Raw genomic sequence first — 19,634 nt, 5'->3', positions numbered from 1 at the left:
AAGATTCAGCATTTGAGAATAATAAGTTTGGAGATTCTTTAAAAAATAAATAAATAAAATCTCCCATAGTGTTATATTGATACTTTGCAGCTCACTTCAACATTCCCCATGCTAGCGTAGGCACATCTCTGTCTGAAGCTCTGTTACTCAAGTTAGACTTTAATCTGAGCTTTGTTTTAACACAATCTGTCCATAAAGAACTGACTTAGGTGGAAGTACAACAGGTGAGCCAACTTCTGCTCTGTCCAACAGTTTAATATTTAGTCACTTTGAGTTTTTTAGTTGAAACTCAAACACGTAAACTCACAGATTTAAAGAGCACATTCTTTAAGTCCATTCTGTATTTTTATAGCTCTTAAAATTTTTTTAGTAGTTATTGCTATTGTACACGTACAAGCAGAACATCCCCAACATGATGTCAGTGCAAAGTAACAATAGGCCTATGCCCTCCTCCCTCTGAAATGATGACACCATCAAATTCTAGAGAGTGAACACAACCTATTGGAGCAAAGAATGAATGTAAAACCAGTGTCATGTCCCAGGCCAAGCTTGTGAATAGTGTTAACTGGTGATTGTAATGTTGCAGTATATTTTGCCCATCAAAGTACTGTTTATGTGTTACAAATGTATAAAATGCATTTTGACCATGGCACTGATGTACATTGAAATATGTATGTGTTTGTAATGACTGGTTGTGTATTTGCTTTTTGTGATACCTCAAATGTGACTTCAGATGTGTTTGTGTATTCTTTCAGGTGTTTTGTGCTGTGATTTGAATATTGTTGGTAAAAAAAATAAATAAATATAAGTTGTTGCTCTTCTCTTCTCAAACCTTTTTTTTTTTATCCAGTTGCTTTTAGCCATATGAAAGAAGTGCTACATGCTTAAAGAAGAAAGAGGGGGTATTATGCAAAATAAACTTTTTGAGCTTTCTACCCTGTTATAATGTTGTTCCCTTATCAAAAACATGCTTGAAGAGCTTTCAGATGTCATGAATACATGTCTGAGTAAGCCTGCAATCTCTCCTTGGCCCTATTCAAAGCCTCCTTACAGTTAGCTGCAAGATTCTGTCCAATGCTCAGTCCAATGTGATTGTGCTCTGAAGGAGAGTGAAGGGGGACTGACTCAGTGGGTCACCAGTGGTTAACAATATTGTTGTGTCCTTGGGCAATGCACTTCTCCTACATTGCCTAGTAAGAAAGTGGCATCTGCATGAGTCAGTGGTCAGAGGGGTCGATGGTGCAGATTGGCAGTCTCGGAACAGCTGTGGTTACAATAGTAGCTTGTCACCACAGAGTGTGGAGTGAATGAATAATGAACTGTAAAGTACTTTGGTACTGGAAAGGTGTTATATAAATGCAATGATAAATAAATTAAAAATTCAAACAATAAAAGGCAACATGGTAATCTAAAAATGTTATGTGCTAACAGTTAAAACCCCTAATAAAATAGCCCCTCTTTAAAAATGTATTACTTCATCCCACAACATTCCACAGTATGGCATTAGATGTATCTATTTTACTGCCTCAAAATACCTAAAAAACCACCCCCGAACCCCCGCACATTGTAAATTCTTACAATGTGCGGGGGTGCATTTTTACAGATCTGGGTTATAACTTGGCACACTTTATTTATTTATTTCTGTGCCCAGTGGTGATTAGAATGCAGCCGTGCTGGGCATTGTTACTCTACAGGAGGAGGCGTTCTTCTAGTCCCGTCTAATAAAAAGACTGTGCTGATGCTAGATGCAGGACCAAATTTGAATATAACCTTATATTTCTCTCACCAGGAGCTGCATCTCCACTGCTCAAAGTGAAGACAGTGCTATTTTAGGCCAGAGTCATAATAAGAGTGTATATGAGCACTATGTAGAGACCTGACAGGAGTACATACTGCACTGGGGCTTCTGCTGGTTCCTAACAACTGACAGGTTATTTAGCTTGAAATGTACTTGTGACAGCTACGTTAGACTGGCTCCATTTAAAAGGCCATAAGAAACACACAACTGGAGATTTATACAGTTACTGTGTGTGTCTGGGAATGTGATAAAATATGTGCTATGTGCAAATTACAAGCGCACACACAAACAAAAACAAAGAAAGATAGATGGATACATATTTTATTGATCCTGAAGGAAATTCAATTTTCGGGAGAAACAGTGAAAGAAACATAATAATAATAATACTAATAATAATAATAATAACAGAGCAGTCCATCCTCTTGCATTCATCATTTATAGTGATACGTATGGAGTGTGGGACAAATCACTTTCAGAGGGTATCCGTGAGGCAGGACAGGGATAACAGTTTGTACCCAAAGGTGCTCGCCTTTCCACTTATGGTGCTGTGCAGGGGGTGCTGGGGGTTATCCAGGATGGACAGGACCTTGTTTAGGGTCCTCCTCTCAGCCACAGATGTGAGTAAGTCAAGCTCTGCACCCACTACAAATCCTGCCTTGCTCACCAGCTTATCCAACCGCACAGCGTTCTTCTTCTTGAGGCTTTCTCCCCAGCAGATCACAGCATTGAAGAGGACATGGGAGATGACTGGTAGAACATCAGCAGGAACTTCTGGCAGATGTTAAAGGATGTAGGCCCAAATACTTAAAACTCTCTACAGCTTCCACAGTGTCCCCCTCAATGATCACTGCTCCTTCTAAACTCCGCCACCATCTCTTCGGTCTTTGCGGTGTTCAGTTGAAGGTGGTTAGCCCTACACCAAACCACAAAGTCCTGAATGAGCTGTCTGTCCTCCCCTTTGTCACAGTTCCTGAGAAACCCCACAATGGCTGTGTCATAAGTGTACTTCTGCATGTGACACAGCTCTGAATGGTATCTAAAGTCCGACATGTAGGGTAACCAGAACTGGTGACACTACCGTCCTCTGTGGAGCTCCGGTGTTGCAGACAACAGTGTCAGAGGTGCTGTCCCTCAGTTGGTCAGACTGAGGTCTCCCAGTGACATCATCTGTAATTCAACTAACTAAGGCTATGTTCAGACTGCAGGGTTTAGAGCTCAATTGAAATTTTTTCGTGAAATCAGATTTTTTTTTTTTTTTTTTTTTTGTGAGGTCGTTCACATTTCCAATTAAATGCGACCTGTATGTGATCTCCAGTGTGAGCTTTAAACAGCCCAAAAGTGTCCCGCATGCAACGTCACATGCAGTGAGTGTGCTCAGTATTTACGGACGTAGCTTAAACATGGACACTAGCATTGAGCACCTGGTGATTTTAAATTTGCTGTTGTACCAGAGCCAGAACATGTACAGCTTATTTGTTTTAAGGAGGAGATTGTGAAGGAGAAAGACAAGGTTTTTGGCCATGGCGTTTTGTGGGGCAGTGGCAGCAACCTCCGTATAAAGGAACGTGTGGGTGCAGAGTCGCAGCCAAGAGTGGTGGGATTGATATGTGCTTCACTGCGTTACTGATACGGAGTTCATACACAATTTTCGTATGATGAAAAGAATGTTTGTGTACATTTGTGAGCACCTATTTGTACGACTCGCTTGTTAATGACATGTAGGTCGGATGAATGTGACCTGGCTGTTCAGACTGAAGTTGCTTGTCGAAAGATCAGATATGTATCAGTTTTAGGAGCACATATCAAAGTGGCCTGGGTCGCATTTGAAAAAAATCGGATCTGTGTCGTTCAGACATTAAAAGATTTTTCATTAAAAGATCAGATACAGGTCGTACAGGAGTGAAAAAATCTGATTTGGGTCACTTTAGGCTGCAGTCTGAACATAACCTAAGATCTTGATTAGTTTGTTTTTGAGCAGCGTGAGCGATTATAACCGAAGGGGGGGTTGGAGCCTCCAGCAGCAGCATGGTTGGGGTGGGGAGGGGCATTCTTGTGTCTGTGAAACTGTGGGTCTGTAATGAGGTTCAGGCTTATCTGAGGAGAGCTGGTGTTTGTACTGAGATATCCTGCAATGACAAAGGTTTAGCGTTTTAATTCACCGCGAGCTAATGTAATTTAAATACAGATATTTGCTCTACAAACGCGGTTGACATTTACATATCTGTGTGTGTGCAGAGGCGAGCCTGCTCACACCTGCAGCCCAATGAGATCTAAATGTGACCTCTACCGCATGACTGCAGGTCGTTGTTCAACTTTCATTTTATTATTTGTCTCTCATTTTAATAAGCTTCTTTGTTATTAAAGGTGCATTGTGAAACCTTTCTGGTGGAGGGTCCAACAAATATTTTTCTCCATGGAGATGTTTTGTCTAGAATGTTTCACAGTATGGTATTTAACCTTTCTATCTTCATGGAGACTAAACCAGATCAAATTATAGGGCAGATTTGTGAAGAGGCCACCCCACTCAGTCAGAATGCTTGTTTTTCAAGATATTTTGAGCAATAAAACCACCTGTAATTAAAGAAACGTAAGGTAGAGCTGTTTAATATCACACTGGAACATTCCAGGCAGAGCAACTGGCATATCCAATGAAACAAGCAGGTGATGGACCCCTAACTAAAAACTTACATAGCGCACCTTAAAGTATAAGCTTGAGGAAGCTGACCTATTATGCAAAGTTGACTTTTTAAAACTTTTAGCCATATTACAGGTGTTTCTTCTTCTCATCTGTCCACTCAAAGTTGGTTGTGAGTCATGTATGTTTGAGTGATCTTTATTTTACTATATTCAAGACATCATTGCTCCAACCTACCCCAGTTATCACCTCCACCAGTTCACATCCACTGTGACATATGTTTCCTCTCCAATTTGATTTTCTTAAGCAGTGATGCACACAGGATTCTGCAGCGTCCCATAGTCTTTTTGGTACAAATGAAAAAAAAAAATCTGCTAGTTGCTAGTGTAAGCTGCAGCTAATCATAGGAGGGCCCAGCAGCATGCAGCGCTTTGTTGTGGCTCCCATTGCACAATTAGCACTTGTTTCTTTTATGTTGTTGCAGTATTGTGATTTAAAATGTCAAAAGTTTAGCACAATGATCCATGGGTGTCATAGATTATAGATATTTAGCAGGCACAAGCACAGTATGTCTACTTTAACTAAAGGCATTCCCTGAATCATATATGTGAGTGGTGATAAGGAAGGGTTGGGGCGAGTATAGGGAGACAGGGCAAGGGAGAGACATTCTTGTGCCTGTGAAACTGCAATGGACAGTTCCTGGTGTTGACCTCTGCATTGGACAACTCCTTTGACCTCTGCTCCTTTCTCCTCTCCACATTCAAAACTATTCATAAGCTGGCTCCACAGTCCATCATGGTTGCCATGGTTGTGGTTGGCTGCTCTTGCGGCTGACTGGTTGGCACACCAAGCATTTTAAACGTTTTAAATTTATATGTCTCCAACTGGAGTATTCTTTGATACTGTCCTGCGTTTTGTTCCCCTCCTCATACTGCCCTGACACAGGATCTGATGACCCTGCCTGTTGCGCTGCATTGACACTTTTGTTTGCACTTTCTATTAATATTGTATTTTACAGGTCAATGTGCTTACATTGCCCTTCAGGGACAAATAAAGTGATATTGACAGACTGATCGATCTCTCCCCTCCTCATCCTCTCTCCAGCTCTCTGACCCTCCTGCCCGTCTCATCACCATGCAGGGAAAAAGAGAAGGCTCCTCTGCTCCCACTGCCCTGCAACATCGACTCTCTTTAAATCACAACACAAAACTTACCTGTTTAAGCTGCTCTATACCACAGTATGACATGTTTTTAACTTGTTGTGTACAGTGTCTTTGGGTGTTTTAAAAGGTGCTTAGGAAGAAAGGTGAAAAATGGTTGTACAACCCTGAAACTGGTAATGAACATTAAAATACAGAGCAGAGTGGACTTAAGTCTGACTGCACAATTAAAGCAGCTAACTTTGATAATATGGTTAAAGTACAATGAGCATTTGTTTCTATTTCTAAGAATAAACTCAAAATTAGATATTAATACATTTAAGCTGAGCAATACTTATGGCTACAGCAGATAGAACACTGACCTGTGACGTGAACAGTTTCTTCTTATGTTATTGATGTTTTAGTGAAAAGGGATGAGATGTGCAGCAGTTTCATTTGAGGGACGCATGCTGATTGTGCTGTGACAGCATTCTGAAAGGGGAGTGACTTAACATAGGAACCAAAGGGAGGGGAGACTCAGAACATCAAATTCAAAATGAAACTTAAAATAAATGTGAATACGTTGTTTATGGCAAGAATAGCATTTTCAAAGCTATAAAAGGTAATATGGTGATCTAAATATGTTATGTGTTAGCACTTCAACTAGTAGAAGTTTAATATCCCCTCTTTAACTCTGTGTTGTAGACTTCCCATTAAAATATTGTATTGCTCTTCCATGATCTGATGAGGCATTCTTTTCTTAAACCTCCAATTTGTGCTTGACCTTTTCTAGCCTGTCGGTGTTACTAAGGATGGTGTGGCTTTATTCACAACACAGAGTCATAACGATGGATCCCAGGAGACAGACAAATCAAATATGTTTAGAGAGGTTAATCAAGTGCTCTGCTCTGGCTCGCTGCATGCATGAAGGCTCTAGATTTTACTTACACATTTAACATATATTATTATTTAAAGCGGCTCTGCTTGTGTACAAGTCTCTCCATGGCCGAGCACCAAAGTACATCTGTGACATGTTAGTGTCATATGAACCATCTCGCACTCTGAGGAGCTCAGGGACCAGCCTCCTGCTGGTGCCCAGAGCCACGACTAAATAAGGGAAGTGCGCGTTTCAGGTTCATGCAGCTAAAACCTGGAACAGTCTTCCTGAACATGTGAGACAGACTCTTCTGTGACGCTGTTTAAATTCAGGCTCAAAACATTTCTGTTTAACTGTGTATATAAGTGAAAGGTTTTCATTCTGCACTCTTCTCTCCAATTTATGTCTCTCTTTTTTAATTTTAATCTTCATGATTAATGATTGATTTATGCTTTGATTTGTTTTTATTATGATTTGAATGTATTTCTTATCATGTGAGCTTTAAGCCATGTTATAATGCTATTACCTCCTCAAAAACATACCTGAAGTTGTGTTTTGTTTCATTCACACATGTCTGAGTAATCCTTTATTATTAGTCTGTCTACATCTCAAAAGCTCAAAATGCTCCATTCCACCTTGTGATGTCATGAAGCTGTAGTTTTCAAGTTCAAGACCGTCTTCTTCAGGACATGAAGGCGAAACAGGGCACACAAGTGTCACTAAATACAATTGCAAAGGATCATGAGACATTGTCATGTGAATATAGGAAAATGCATTGGCATCCCTCCCCATGTAATAAAGGACTTTTCAATTCGAAAAACAGGACCAAAACAGACAAGGTTCCAAAATAGGGCAATGACACCCCTACTTAAAATAGTACCCCAGCAGCCTGCTTAAACTAGTACCCCAGTACTCCTCTTAAGATAGCATCCCAGTAGCCCGCCTGGACAGAGCATCTCTGTCACCACAGATCACAGTGGTCCTGTGCAGGTGACTACATTCATTATACCAGTGTATAAAACCTATGACTCATGTCTTCTCTGTGTGGGTGGCTCTGAAGGTTAAGGAAATGTGAATGCTAATTCAATCAATGCTGCTCAAACACAAACACAATCATTCATTATATGAGTGGATTTAGGTCAATCAGGAGCAAATATGCATAATCTCACAACAGGACAAATGCTATCTGCTCATTTTATTAAAGGAGTCATATGGAAAATCAATTTGAATGAGCTGGCTCACACCAGATCAATTGGTGTAGCACTCTGTATTACATCTTACACATTGGTCAGTCTCTCGCTGAGAGCAGCAAATGACTACTGTCTGACTGGTCAAAGCATCAGAGCAGCACAACAAGAAAAAAAGTCCATCTTGAGAGATTCCAATTTGCTTTGCAAAGTTAGTTATGCTCTGCTAATTATCCAATCACTGCTGTGTCCAAATCTCAAGGTGTCTTGCACATCCCTCCGCTCCTCTCTGATGTCACATGCAGAGGGAGGACAGAGCTGTTGCTCTTTGGAGGACGTGTGGTGTCAAACGTTTGGCTCAGTTGCCAATCAATCCGGCATAAGGCCAAGTAACTGAGCCATAATGCCACCATATGCTTCAGCTGTGATTTCAGTAACCATCTTTCATTTTATTTGTTGGATAATCCTAAAGCTGTGTTTGGTTGTGGCATGCTGGCGTCTCCATGGCAGCACCTGTGTGCTGTGTGTTGCCCCCTCTGTCCCTCTGGGCATATGTGGGGTGCCAGTGCTTTGCCTAAGGCACTGTAGAGTAACTCTCCTCACTTCACTGCCTCTTCTTTTCTTATGGGACTATTATCACACCAGATTTGAGATTTGCTGTCCAACTCAGTAGTGAGTTGTACTCTACAACTTTGTCCAAATAGAAGCATAACTCTGGGGATTGGGCCCATAGTTTCCAAGGTCGCTTCTTTATAGTGACTTTGGAATCTTCAGGCTGCATTTGGGCTTACTCCCAAGAGGCACTTTCACATGATTTTTTATTCTTTTTTCAGTTCTGTTTCACATAAACACAGGATTAAAAGTGTCACATAGACCCTTAACTGAAAATCTGCTGTTTCTGCATCACTTCTGCAGCATTGAACAGGAAATGTTTTTTACTGTTATTTAAGTGTTTTAGATAAATATTGTGGTTTACACTTGTCATGAAGTGAAACTAACTCCAACCTGGCTTATATGGGCAATCCAGGCTCACCAAATCACAATTCTGTTTCATAAACAAGGCTAACCAAAGTTCATTGGGAGTCCCGCAATATAAAGCACCCAGATGTTTGGGACCAGACTAACTCTCTTAGATCAGTTTAAGTTTGTCTGCAAGAAACAAAGAAATCAAAATGCCAGCATAGGCACTCACACGTGTGTGTGGAAAGACTCAGTTTGAATACAGTAACATGACTTTTTATTCACGTGTCGCTTGAGACCTTGAACTAACAGCCACACGCTCCCACACAGTGGACACATGCAGAATCTGTGGACACTGGACACATGCAGAACAATCACAAAGCACAGAAATATATTCAAATAAAACATAGAGTTGCTGCTTACCAATTCACAACTTAATGCATACACACTCTCCACTGTTGGTGTGTGGAGACACATGCACACACATGCATGCACACATGCACACACACATGCATGCACACACACACGCATATACACACACACAGATTTGGAGCTCAGAGTTGTGACTACAGTGGGCCCTCTCTTATTTAGTCAGATCATAAAAATTGATGCACGCCTTGAGATGGAGTGTGGAGATTTTAGCCTAGGATTTCAGGATAAGGCTGAACTTGTTAAGCAATTCAGATTGAATACTCCCACAATGTAAATGATCCACATATGATGTGATCATTTATTACCAAATACCAGAAAAAAAACATAATATGTCTTTGATAAAGAGGAGAAGACTGAAATATAGAAATGGTTCTTTAATTGTCCAGTCATTGTTACCTTTTCATTTTAGAAATAAAAATGAATATAAAACACGCAGACTTCTGAGCTTAAGGTCGATAATACATTTTATCAGAGGTCTAGTCGCTGAGGAATGACCAAGGCCAAGACTTCCATTAAAATCTTCTGAAGAGAAATGCCACTGTTCTCTTGTATAGAAAGTCAATAAATATTTAATGTCCAAGAGTAGTATTTAAATGTCTTTTAACTTCAAGGCCAAATAATAATGTACTGTTCCAGCAGCCCTCTAAGCATTTACCACATGCACAATACAGACATCTTCATTTTAAACTGGATACATGTTGGAGCACTACTTTAGACTTGGGGCTGGAGGACACCTTTTCTCGAATTCTCTGCCACTTGAGGTGTGGCCTTCTTCTCACTACTTTGTAAGAAAATAAAACGTCTTGTCAGATTCTTTGGAAATTTATTCTACCAAACAGTTTGGAAATGAGGCCAAGACCATGCAGTAGTTTAACAATTTCATTAGATAGAATAAGCACAATAGATAAAGGTCCACAAAAGCTTCCTTAAAAATTTTATAGAGAAAATGTCCTCAGCTGGACCAAAGTTGGGGATAAAATTATTAGTGTACTGTATACAGTCAGTCCCAAGCGACCCTGGTTACACCGGGCGACTCCCTGGCCTGCAGTGGCTCCAGCAGTGCGTAATCATTGCCCCAAGTCCAGCCACTGCCACACCTCATATTTAACTGCAAATAGAGAAAAGTCTTTTTCAGCTCCTCAACTAGTCAGCAGCTTGGCCTCACACACACCGTATCTGCTTCTGGTCCGTTCTTGCCCACCTCCGGACTCCGTTAGTGCCTTGGAGTTGGGTGGCTGTACACAAAGAGAGTGCTCCTTAACTCTCGTCCGTGGTCAGGTCTCAATCACGCCCACAAAGTTCACAAAACACGTTCCTTTACTTAGCTCTTGTAAAGCGATGTATCAGTCCTTGATGGTGCGTCCCTCCACCTAGTCCTTCACCTTGCTCATTCCTGTTTTCCCGTCACCTGCATCCTGCTTCCACCTCTCTCTCACTGCTTTCCATTTTCTGCTTCCTGTCCTGTGACCCCATGCCCTCTGTCTGTCTTTTAAGAAAACACTGGTCCAACTATAGCCAACAGTATTGAGTGGGAGGGAATGTTCAATTAGTTCAGTCTGTTTCTCCTCCTCATTTAGTAAGCCCTTCACTCTAATGTAGCACAGCAGGTAAAATCACAGCAACAAACACAAACAAAAATAACCCAGAGTAGGCAAGGGTTAGTTCTAAACTTAGAAAAAAAAATGAACAAACATTTTCCTTTTCTTCTCACATTTGACATCTTCACAAGAATAGCAACATTAAATATGTATCTGTGGGGAAGCTGGCCCAAGTGGTTGAAGTAAGAGTCCAGTGAAAAATTTACCTTCACCAAACAAAATCTTTATTGCATCCTCCGTGTCGTGGGCAAAATTAAATACATATTTACAAAAAATAACTGTGCTTAACTAAAACAAAAGTAACAGAAAGTAACGCAACAAAAGAAAATAACCCACAGGCACCCAGCTGCACTGATGGTGAACTCCCCAACTGATTACACTGCCTCTACTTTTATACCGCCCAGAGACGAAGTCCCTCCCCCTGGGTTTACACCAACTCACAGGTTAAATTCTCACAATTTCCTCGTTTTCCTGGTGTGCTGCATTAGTTTATTCTCAGAGGCCTAATTCCCCCTTTAAACTAAACTGTGCTGCAACTCAACTAGAAACACTGAAACCAAAATTCTACAATCCAATTTGATAAAACAAAAGAACCAATTCTGAGGCTTCCCTCCACATGTTCTGGGCCAACACCTCCCCTTGAACCTATAAATATGGCTGCCGAAAGACACGCCTCCTCTTTGTTCCCAGACCATGTGGAGTCACAGGTAAGGTGGTAAGTTTAAACAAAATAGAATAAATTCATTTTATTTGGTTATGTCTAAAGTAACTGTGTGAATGTGATCAATTAAACTAAACAAAGACTAAATAAAACAAACCCGGGATAGTCTCATTTAGCTGTTTAGTTGATAGATAGATGTAAATAAGACCGTTACTTATCTAAGTCACGGGACAGGAAATCAGCAATGACATTTTTATGACCTGGTTTGTACTGGACCTTAAAACAAAATGGTTGCAGAGACAGGTTCCATCTAGTAATACGGGCATTAGTGTCTTTCATTTTATGTATTCACTGCAATGCATGGTGGTCAGTTTCCAACACAAAGTCTTTACCAATGAGATAGTATCTCAGAGTGTCCAGAGCCCATTTAATAGCCAGGGCTTCCTTCTCGATTGTAGAGTACTTTTTCTCTCTTGGAAAGAGTTTACGACTAATGTATTGAACTGGAAATTGGTTACCCTCCTCCCCTTGCAATAACACCGCCCCCAGTCCCACACCTGATGCATCAGTCTGTACAGTAAAAGGCAGTTCGAAATCTGGACACTGCAAAACTGGTTGCTGACACAAGCAGTCTCTCAGATCATTAAAAGCATGTACAGTTTCAGGAGTCCATTGTACCTTTACAGGGCTATTCTTACGGGTCATGTCAGATAATGGGGCGGACCTAGTTGCAAAGTCTGGGATCAGTCGTCGGTACCAACCAACTAACCCCAAGAAGGATCTCAGCCTTCTCTTGGTGTTAGGCAATGGGGTAGCAGAAATGGCTTCAACCTTCCCAACCTGAGGATGGATACCCCCAGCTCCAATCACATAGCCCAAGTACTGCACCTCAGGCTTGGCGATGTGGCACTTCTTGCCGTTGATGACAAGACCTGCCTCCTGGATCCGCCTGAAGACATCAGACAGATGCCGCAGGTGCTCCTCCCACGACCGCCTAAAGATGACGATGTCGTTGATGTATGCCGCAGCGTAGTCCTCAGCTCCTCTTAGCACCTCGTCAACCAGCCTTTGAAACATGGCCGGTGCTTCGTGTAACCCAAAGGGCATCATTCGGAACCTGAATAGTCCACTGGGCACTCAAAAGGTTGTCAGATCTCTTGAGGCTTCATCAAGGGGCACTTGCCAATACCCCTTGCAGAGGTCTAGGGTTGTCAAGCAGCTTGCCTGACTCAGCCGCTCGATCAGTTCATCTACCCTTGGCATTGGGTAGGGGTCAAAAGCAGACACAGCACTCAACTTTGAAAAGTTGACGCAGAATCTGAGCCTTGGATCTTCTTTTTTGGGAAACAAGACTACAGGGCTGCACCACTCACTGCGCGATGGTTCAATAATCCCAGTTTCCAACATCTCCTCTACTTCTCTCTTTAACTCTGGGACAAGTTTGGCTGGAATGCGGCAAGTGGTATCTCTGATTGGCTGCTGTTCTGGTGAACGTAGGTGGATCTGGTGCTGGATGAGGTGAGTATATCCAGGTCTTGCACTAAAGAGTTCATCGGTCATGTAGATTTGAAGGTCCTGTTGTTGCTCTGTAGTGAGATAACTTAGATCAGGGAACACTAGTGTCTCTGCTAGTGAAGGGAAGTACTGCTCCACAAGTTCCTCCTCGTCGATGACTGTACGGGCCAGAAGGAATAGCTGGTCTGGCCTGTCAACCCATTCTTTAAGCAGATTGATGTGGAATATTTGATACTTTTTCCGGCATTCTGGCATAAAAATTCATAGGTGACTGGTCCTGTTTTTTGATGGATCTCGTAAGTCCACTTTCTGATGTTGGCAATAACAGCAGGTCTTTCTGGCCCACCTGGAACACTCTTCTTTTGGATGCTTTGTCATAACCATGTTTTTGTCTCTGTTGTGTTTGCCCCAAGTTGTCACAGGCAAGCTCTTTAAATTGTTCCAGTTTGTCTCTCATTTTCAGTACATAAGAAAATTCATTACATCCTTGCTCTGGTGTTGGCTCCTCCCATGCCTCCTTCAGGACATCCAGAGGCCCTCGAACAGAATGTCCATAAAGAAGCTGGAATGGTGAAAATCCGGTAGAGGTTTGCGGCACTTTCCGGTAAGCATACAAAAGGAATGGAAGCCACTGATTCCAATCTGCTCCCGAATCAGCAACAAACTTTCTCAGCATAGATTTGAGTGTCTTATTGAAGCGCTCGACGAGCCCATCAGTCTGTGGGTGATATGGACTTGTCTTCCCAGGAGATTGTAGACTTGTTTCAGCAGAGTCGAGGTGAAGTTGGTGCCCTGGTCTGTGATGATCTCTCTTGGGATGCCCACTCTGGAGAAGAGCTGGATGAGGCAGGTGACGATCTGGCGTGCTTTGATCTTTTTCAGCGGAAACGCCTCTGGGTATCTAGTGGCATAGTCCGCCACCACCAGGATATACTGATGTCCAGCACTGCTCCGCTCCAGTGGTCCCATGATGTCCATGGCAATGCGAGAGAAAAGGGGTGTCAATAATGGGCATGGTAATGAGGGGTGCCCTATCTCCCTTTCTGCTTGGGGCTGTTAACTCAGGGCATGACTGACAGTACTTCACAGTATCTGAGTATTGCTGGGGCCAGTAAAACCTAGGAACCATTCTAGAAAATGTTTTAGCTTGGCCTAAGTGTCCTGCCCATGGAACTGAATGACTAAGATTAAAGACAGTAGGTCTCATTGTTTGTGGGACTACTAACTGGTCACCAATTTCACTTCATCTGTAAAGTATATCACCCTTTATAGCAAAAACTTCTTTCCCTCATGTTCCTTTTGTTGTTTCTGCTACACATTTACTGTACAAGTTAGCCAGAGTTGGGTCTTGTTTTTGTAATTTTGCAACATTGCTACAAATTGGCAACAAATCCGTCTCAATTGGTGTTAATATTTTTTCCTCCAATCTAGTTCCTTTGACTTTATCTTGTCTTTTGTGTCTTTTACTTTTCCTGACTTTACCATTGTTAGCATTTAGCATCTCTGTATTAGCGAAAGGCAACTCCTCCCATCCTGTTCTCTGCCTGGTTTCTTTCTGGTGAGTTTGAGATCTGGTAACCGCCATTAAACAGTCATTTGCATTAGATTTAGCTTTGGTAGATTGTTTAGCAGTTAGCTCCGGAAGGATTGGGACGTCTAGGCCTAATACAATTTGGTAAGGCAGCTGTTCTAATACGCCTACAGAGAGTGCAAAGGGCTGACCTTCAACCTGAACAGTAACTTCTGCAATAGGATAATCCCCGTGGATACACACAATATCAACTGTCCCTCTGCAAAAAATTACATCTTTGGGTAAGCTGTCCTGTCTGACCAGTGTGTGGTCACTGCCTGAATCTAGAAGGGCAATACAAGGTTTGTCATCTATAACCACCCCCATGATTAGCTCCTCCTGATGACCCTCCCAGCGGTCTACAATAGTAGGTAAGTTGGACACACTACACAAGTAGTTTTTACTAGACCTACTGTTAGCTTTGGGACACTGTGCTTGGTAACATGGTTTATATGTTTCAATTTTTCATTTGACCCTCTGAGTTTCTCTTCCCTTTGCTCTCTCTGTGCTAACTCACTCCCCTTTCAGAGCATTAATGAAACCACTGTACATCGTATCTATTTTGAGAAGATGCTATGTCAAGTTTTGTATCATGCTTTTATATATTTACAAAGAATTGTCTTGTGGGAGCATGGATGACATTTGGTTTGTGGGCTGAGCATTGTACAGAGTCTCATAGCAAACCATAAAGCCCGGGAGAGATTATTAAAATACTCATGTATGGACAAAAATCTAAAACCTCTTCAGGCATGTTTTTGATGAGGGAACCAGTGTTGGGAAGTAACTGAATACATGTACTGAAAAAATGTGTAGGAACTTCTCTGGTACCGTTACTCTTTCATTTGGTAGTATTCAGAATACATTTACTTTCCTAAATTAAAAGCAACACATGGTGGAACTTCATCATTAAATTTTGGCTTTACTTGCACAGTATTAGTGAGAGAGAGAGGAAAAAAGAGAACAGTGTATGAGTCCAAGTAATTTCCCTTCTGGATGAATAAAGTTTGTGTAAGTTTAAGTCTAAGAGTGTATGTGTGATTTTTTTCTAATTATACATAAATTAATGTATAACAAACAAACAAAAAATAGCTTTACACTATAATGTAACGCAATTGTATATTGATGTGAAAGTATTCCAAGTATTCAGCTCATGTAACCGAATACATTACAAATTACATTCTATTTTGAGTATTCAGGTATACTGTAACTAAATACATTTTCAAAGTATTCTTCCCATCACTGGTAGATAACATGTTAAACAGCTAAAAGAAAAATAATTTTGTTTTGATCTTTCTTTCTGGGGTCCACCACCTGGTTCTCTCCATATAATGTTAAGGCTTTGTTTGATATGACATTTATTTTTCTTAATTTATTCTATTACAGGTTGTTTGTGGCTAAAAATACTATGAATACCTGGCATCATGTACTTGTCTCCATGGAGATAGGTGCGTTAAATGCGAGGCAATAACATCTGCATAGAGCTGAGTTCTAATGAGGCTCATCGGGTCTGCATGTTTGAGTGATTTAGATGGTCTGAGTTAAAGGTCCTATATTAAACAAAATAGATTCTTGTTCTGTTAAAATGTAAAAATTGTTACCTCAAGATTCAAGATATTTATTTGACATGATTAAAAGAAACACATACATTCAGTAAAAAATGCACGTTAAATATATCACTCGACTAGGCCCGTGATTTAAAAGCAGCAGTGAGGAAGACCACTGTTAATAATAAATACTGTATACTGCACATAATGATGAGGTAGCTAGTAAAAAAAAATCTGCAAAAACATAACTGGAGGTTTGTTTCATTCACAACTGTTTGCTTAACCCTGATTATTGCTTTGTGATGTGACCATTTATTTAGTATATTCTATGATTCAGTGAAGATGGAGATGAAGATGTATGGAGTTTAAAAACACAGTGGAGCACTTCCTGTATTACATTTTATGGAACAGTGTTTTCTGTTTGAGAGAAGAACAGAATCTAAATATGCAGGGTTTGTGTGTTAAACATGTGTGAATGAAACTAAACACAACTCCAGGTAAAAGCACCAGTGCCAAAGGAGAGCTGTGTGGTCCTGTGAGCCTCTGAACACATCGTCCTGCCAGACACTGGCCCTACTCCACAAACAGGGATTCCAGTCAGTTACCAGATTTTTGGAATTGCTTTTGAGGAAGAGAGGCCTTTCTTCTTGTCTTTGTTAGTTTCTGTTTAGACAAAGAGTGGATTTGAAACAGAAATAAAGTCCAGAGAATTTACTCAATCAACTAAAAGAAAGCAGCACTTGTACAACGAGTGTGTGCTCACATCCACGTGCAGAGATTGACTGTACTGTATAATGAGTTTTAAATACATAGACAGGCTACTGAGGAGCATCCTTCTGTGGGGTGTTTGAGTAAGAAGTCATGACTTTATCCCTATCTGTAATTATTGTCCAATTTAGTTTCACTGTGGGAGCTGTCTGGATGTGAGGAGGCAGAGCATTCTACACCTTAGGTCACAGAGAGTTTGTTTTTTTTTAGTCTGGTCTTTGACACCATGAGCTGGAGCTTGTCATAATCCTGTATACTGAAATGGAGAACATGGAAGTTCCAAGAACTTCTGTCCTGTCCTACCCCTGGTCATTCAGATTACTTTCTACATGGCGTTTTAACTCAGAGCTTCATATTTCCTTGTGTCTATACTCCTCTGTGAATCACAGAGTAAGTTTTTTAGATAAAGTAACTAAAGCTTAGATCCATTAGGCTGTGTATGCTTAAAGTTCTCATATTATGCAAAATGGATTCTTGTGAGCCATGTCATTATGCTGTGATCTCATCACAGACATACCAGGAGTTGTGTTTTGTTTCATTCACACGTTTGAACAATCCTGCATTATTAGTTTGTCTATGCTCTATTCCACCTTGTAATGTCATGAAGATTGTTTTCAGTTTGAGAGAAGAACTCAGTCTAAATATGCAGGATTTGTGTGTTAAATGTCGAATGAAACAAAACACAACTTTGAGTATATTTTGATGAGGAAACAATATAGAACATAGATTATATCGGCCCTTTAAAGAGGGGGTATTATGCTAAATTGATTTTTTGGAGCTGTCTACCATATTATAATATTGTTCCCTCGTCAAAAACATGTTTGAAAAGGTTTAAGATATCATCCACACTCCTTATGGTTAGCTGTGGGATTCTGCTCACAAACCTTCATCACCCATGCTCCCACATGACATTTCTCCATAAATATTCAAAACAATAAACAACAATAACAACAACAATAAAAGGTAACATCATACCCCATAGAAGTAAAATACCACCTTTTTTACATCTTTTGTGACCCACTTAAAACTCACTTATGGCCTGTGTGCTGTGAGTTTGGAATCATCTGTGAATCTATTTATTGTGTGCAAATAATTCATGACAATAGTCTGAAGGTCGTTATGTGTCTGTTGTAGATATTGTTTTGATCATTGTGGATGCTGTTTGTTTGTTCTTTTATTCATGAACAATTCATTTAAACCCTGAGACACTTGATCTTATGCATTATTATTGTCATATATTTTTTATGCACCGTGTAGTGTATGTTCTTGTGTGGGTTTGGTGCAAACAAACCAAACAACAGAATGGACGTCAGACTGCCCTGCCTGCTCCAAGGCTGCCCTGCCCTCTCTGTCCCCAAGCTAGACCACATGTCTGCCTATGGTCAGAGACGACATTAACTATTGAAATGCAAAACATTTTCCTATCTTTTGGCATTTAAATGACTCCTACTCATTCCTCAGGTGGTACGGTTTTGCTGTGTTTCCAATGAGCTTTCATTATCAAATGCACACATTAACATATCACATTTATAAGAATGGTTCTGAAATACATACCTTACATTTATATGTAAAGTGTGTATTTCTCACAGTGGCTGTATTTTATGTTCAAACCATATAAGTTTCAGATGTTAAAAATGTAAAATTGACTAGTTTAAAGCTAATGCAGCTCTGTTACATGTTATATGATGTTTGAACAGGTGTTTTGTGAAAAATATCTTGCTGGATTTTGTTCCTGCTTTGTCTCTGGGACTTGTTAGCGTAACCTGAATGACCATGGTGTTTGAACATCATTGGTAAAAGAAGCTTCAATTCTGTCAACTTGATAAAGACCGAACACTGGATGTTTCATCACCCGTTCACGTAGCTTCAGCACGCAGCCTCTAAAACTTGACATAACTTGACATTAACCTTTGCATGTATCTGCATTTTGATCGATATTCAATTCACCTGTAGTTTGTTCATTGTTATTCACAACTTTATCTCACTTCCCTCTGGTCAGTGTAACTGATGCCCTCCTATTGCCTGCTGTCCCCTAAATGCCACTCCTGTTCACTGATCCTGTTGCCACATCTGCAGCCTGTCCATCCTGGTTTAGTCCCAGTTTAGTCCCATGGATCTCTTCTTCACTGTGGTTCTCCTTGAGGTTTCTCTTTTTGCCCATGTTTTTGTTGTTGTTGTTGTAGTGTTCTTTTTAATTTTACTCTTTTATTGTTTGATTTTATTTTATTTATTTTTTGAGTTGCTCCTGCAGAAAGAGAGTCTAAGGACAGGGGGCGCTCTGGGACAGTTATACTTACCATGTAATTGTCTTCAAATTTCTCAATAGGGCATCAGTTACAAAGTCCCCCGACTCCCACTCCAAGTAATTATACATTTTAACTAGAAAGTATATGTCATAAAAAACAGACATTTTCAAATGCTGTTAGCAGAATGTTGCTGCACACCATCCCTGAACATCAACTGTAACACCGGTTAACTTACAGCAGCTACAGCAAAGGGCTTGTGTGCAGACTCTGTGGATTCAACACAATCAAATTCAAATTCCCACACTCTTGTAAATGAACAATCATTTGTTTCATAGAAACCTTGCATTAATTTCAAAGAAAGCAAACACAAATATGCATTCACAGTGACTACATTTGATGCCAGAAAGTGTGTCAAATCTTTAAAGTCTCTTACCTGAGTTATCCACATGCTTGTTTTCTATGAATGCTGGTCATCTGCTTGTCTCTTATTGACTAGTGATTGTTTTGCTGTTGGATTTTTTAATTTTCTGTGGGTCAAATCAACTATTTTGTGAAGTCCTGTAAGGACTGCTGTTGTGATTTTACTTTTACTTTTCTAATTTCTTGGACTGCTACTTTGTACTTCTACTTGAGTAATATTATTTTGAAGCAACGCTCTTACTGTTACTTGAGTACAAAGTTTGACTTCACCTTTGATGACAATA

The sequence above is a fragment of the Boleophthalmus pectinirostris genome, unplaced genomic scaffold, assembly GCF_026225935.1.
Source record: "Boleophthalmus pectinirostris isolate CB_2022bp ecotype Guang Dong unplaced genomic scaffold, ASM2622593v1 HiC_scaffold_2, whole genome shotgun sequence".
In the NCBI taxonomy this organism is placed as follows: domain Eukaryota; kingdom Metazoa; phylum Chordata; class Actinopteri; order Gobiiformes; family Gobiidae; genus Boleophthalmus; species Boleophthalmus pectinirostris.
This window is presented reverse-complemented; position numbering follows the sequence as displayed.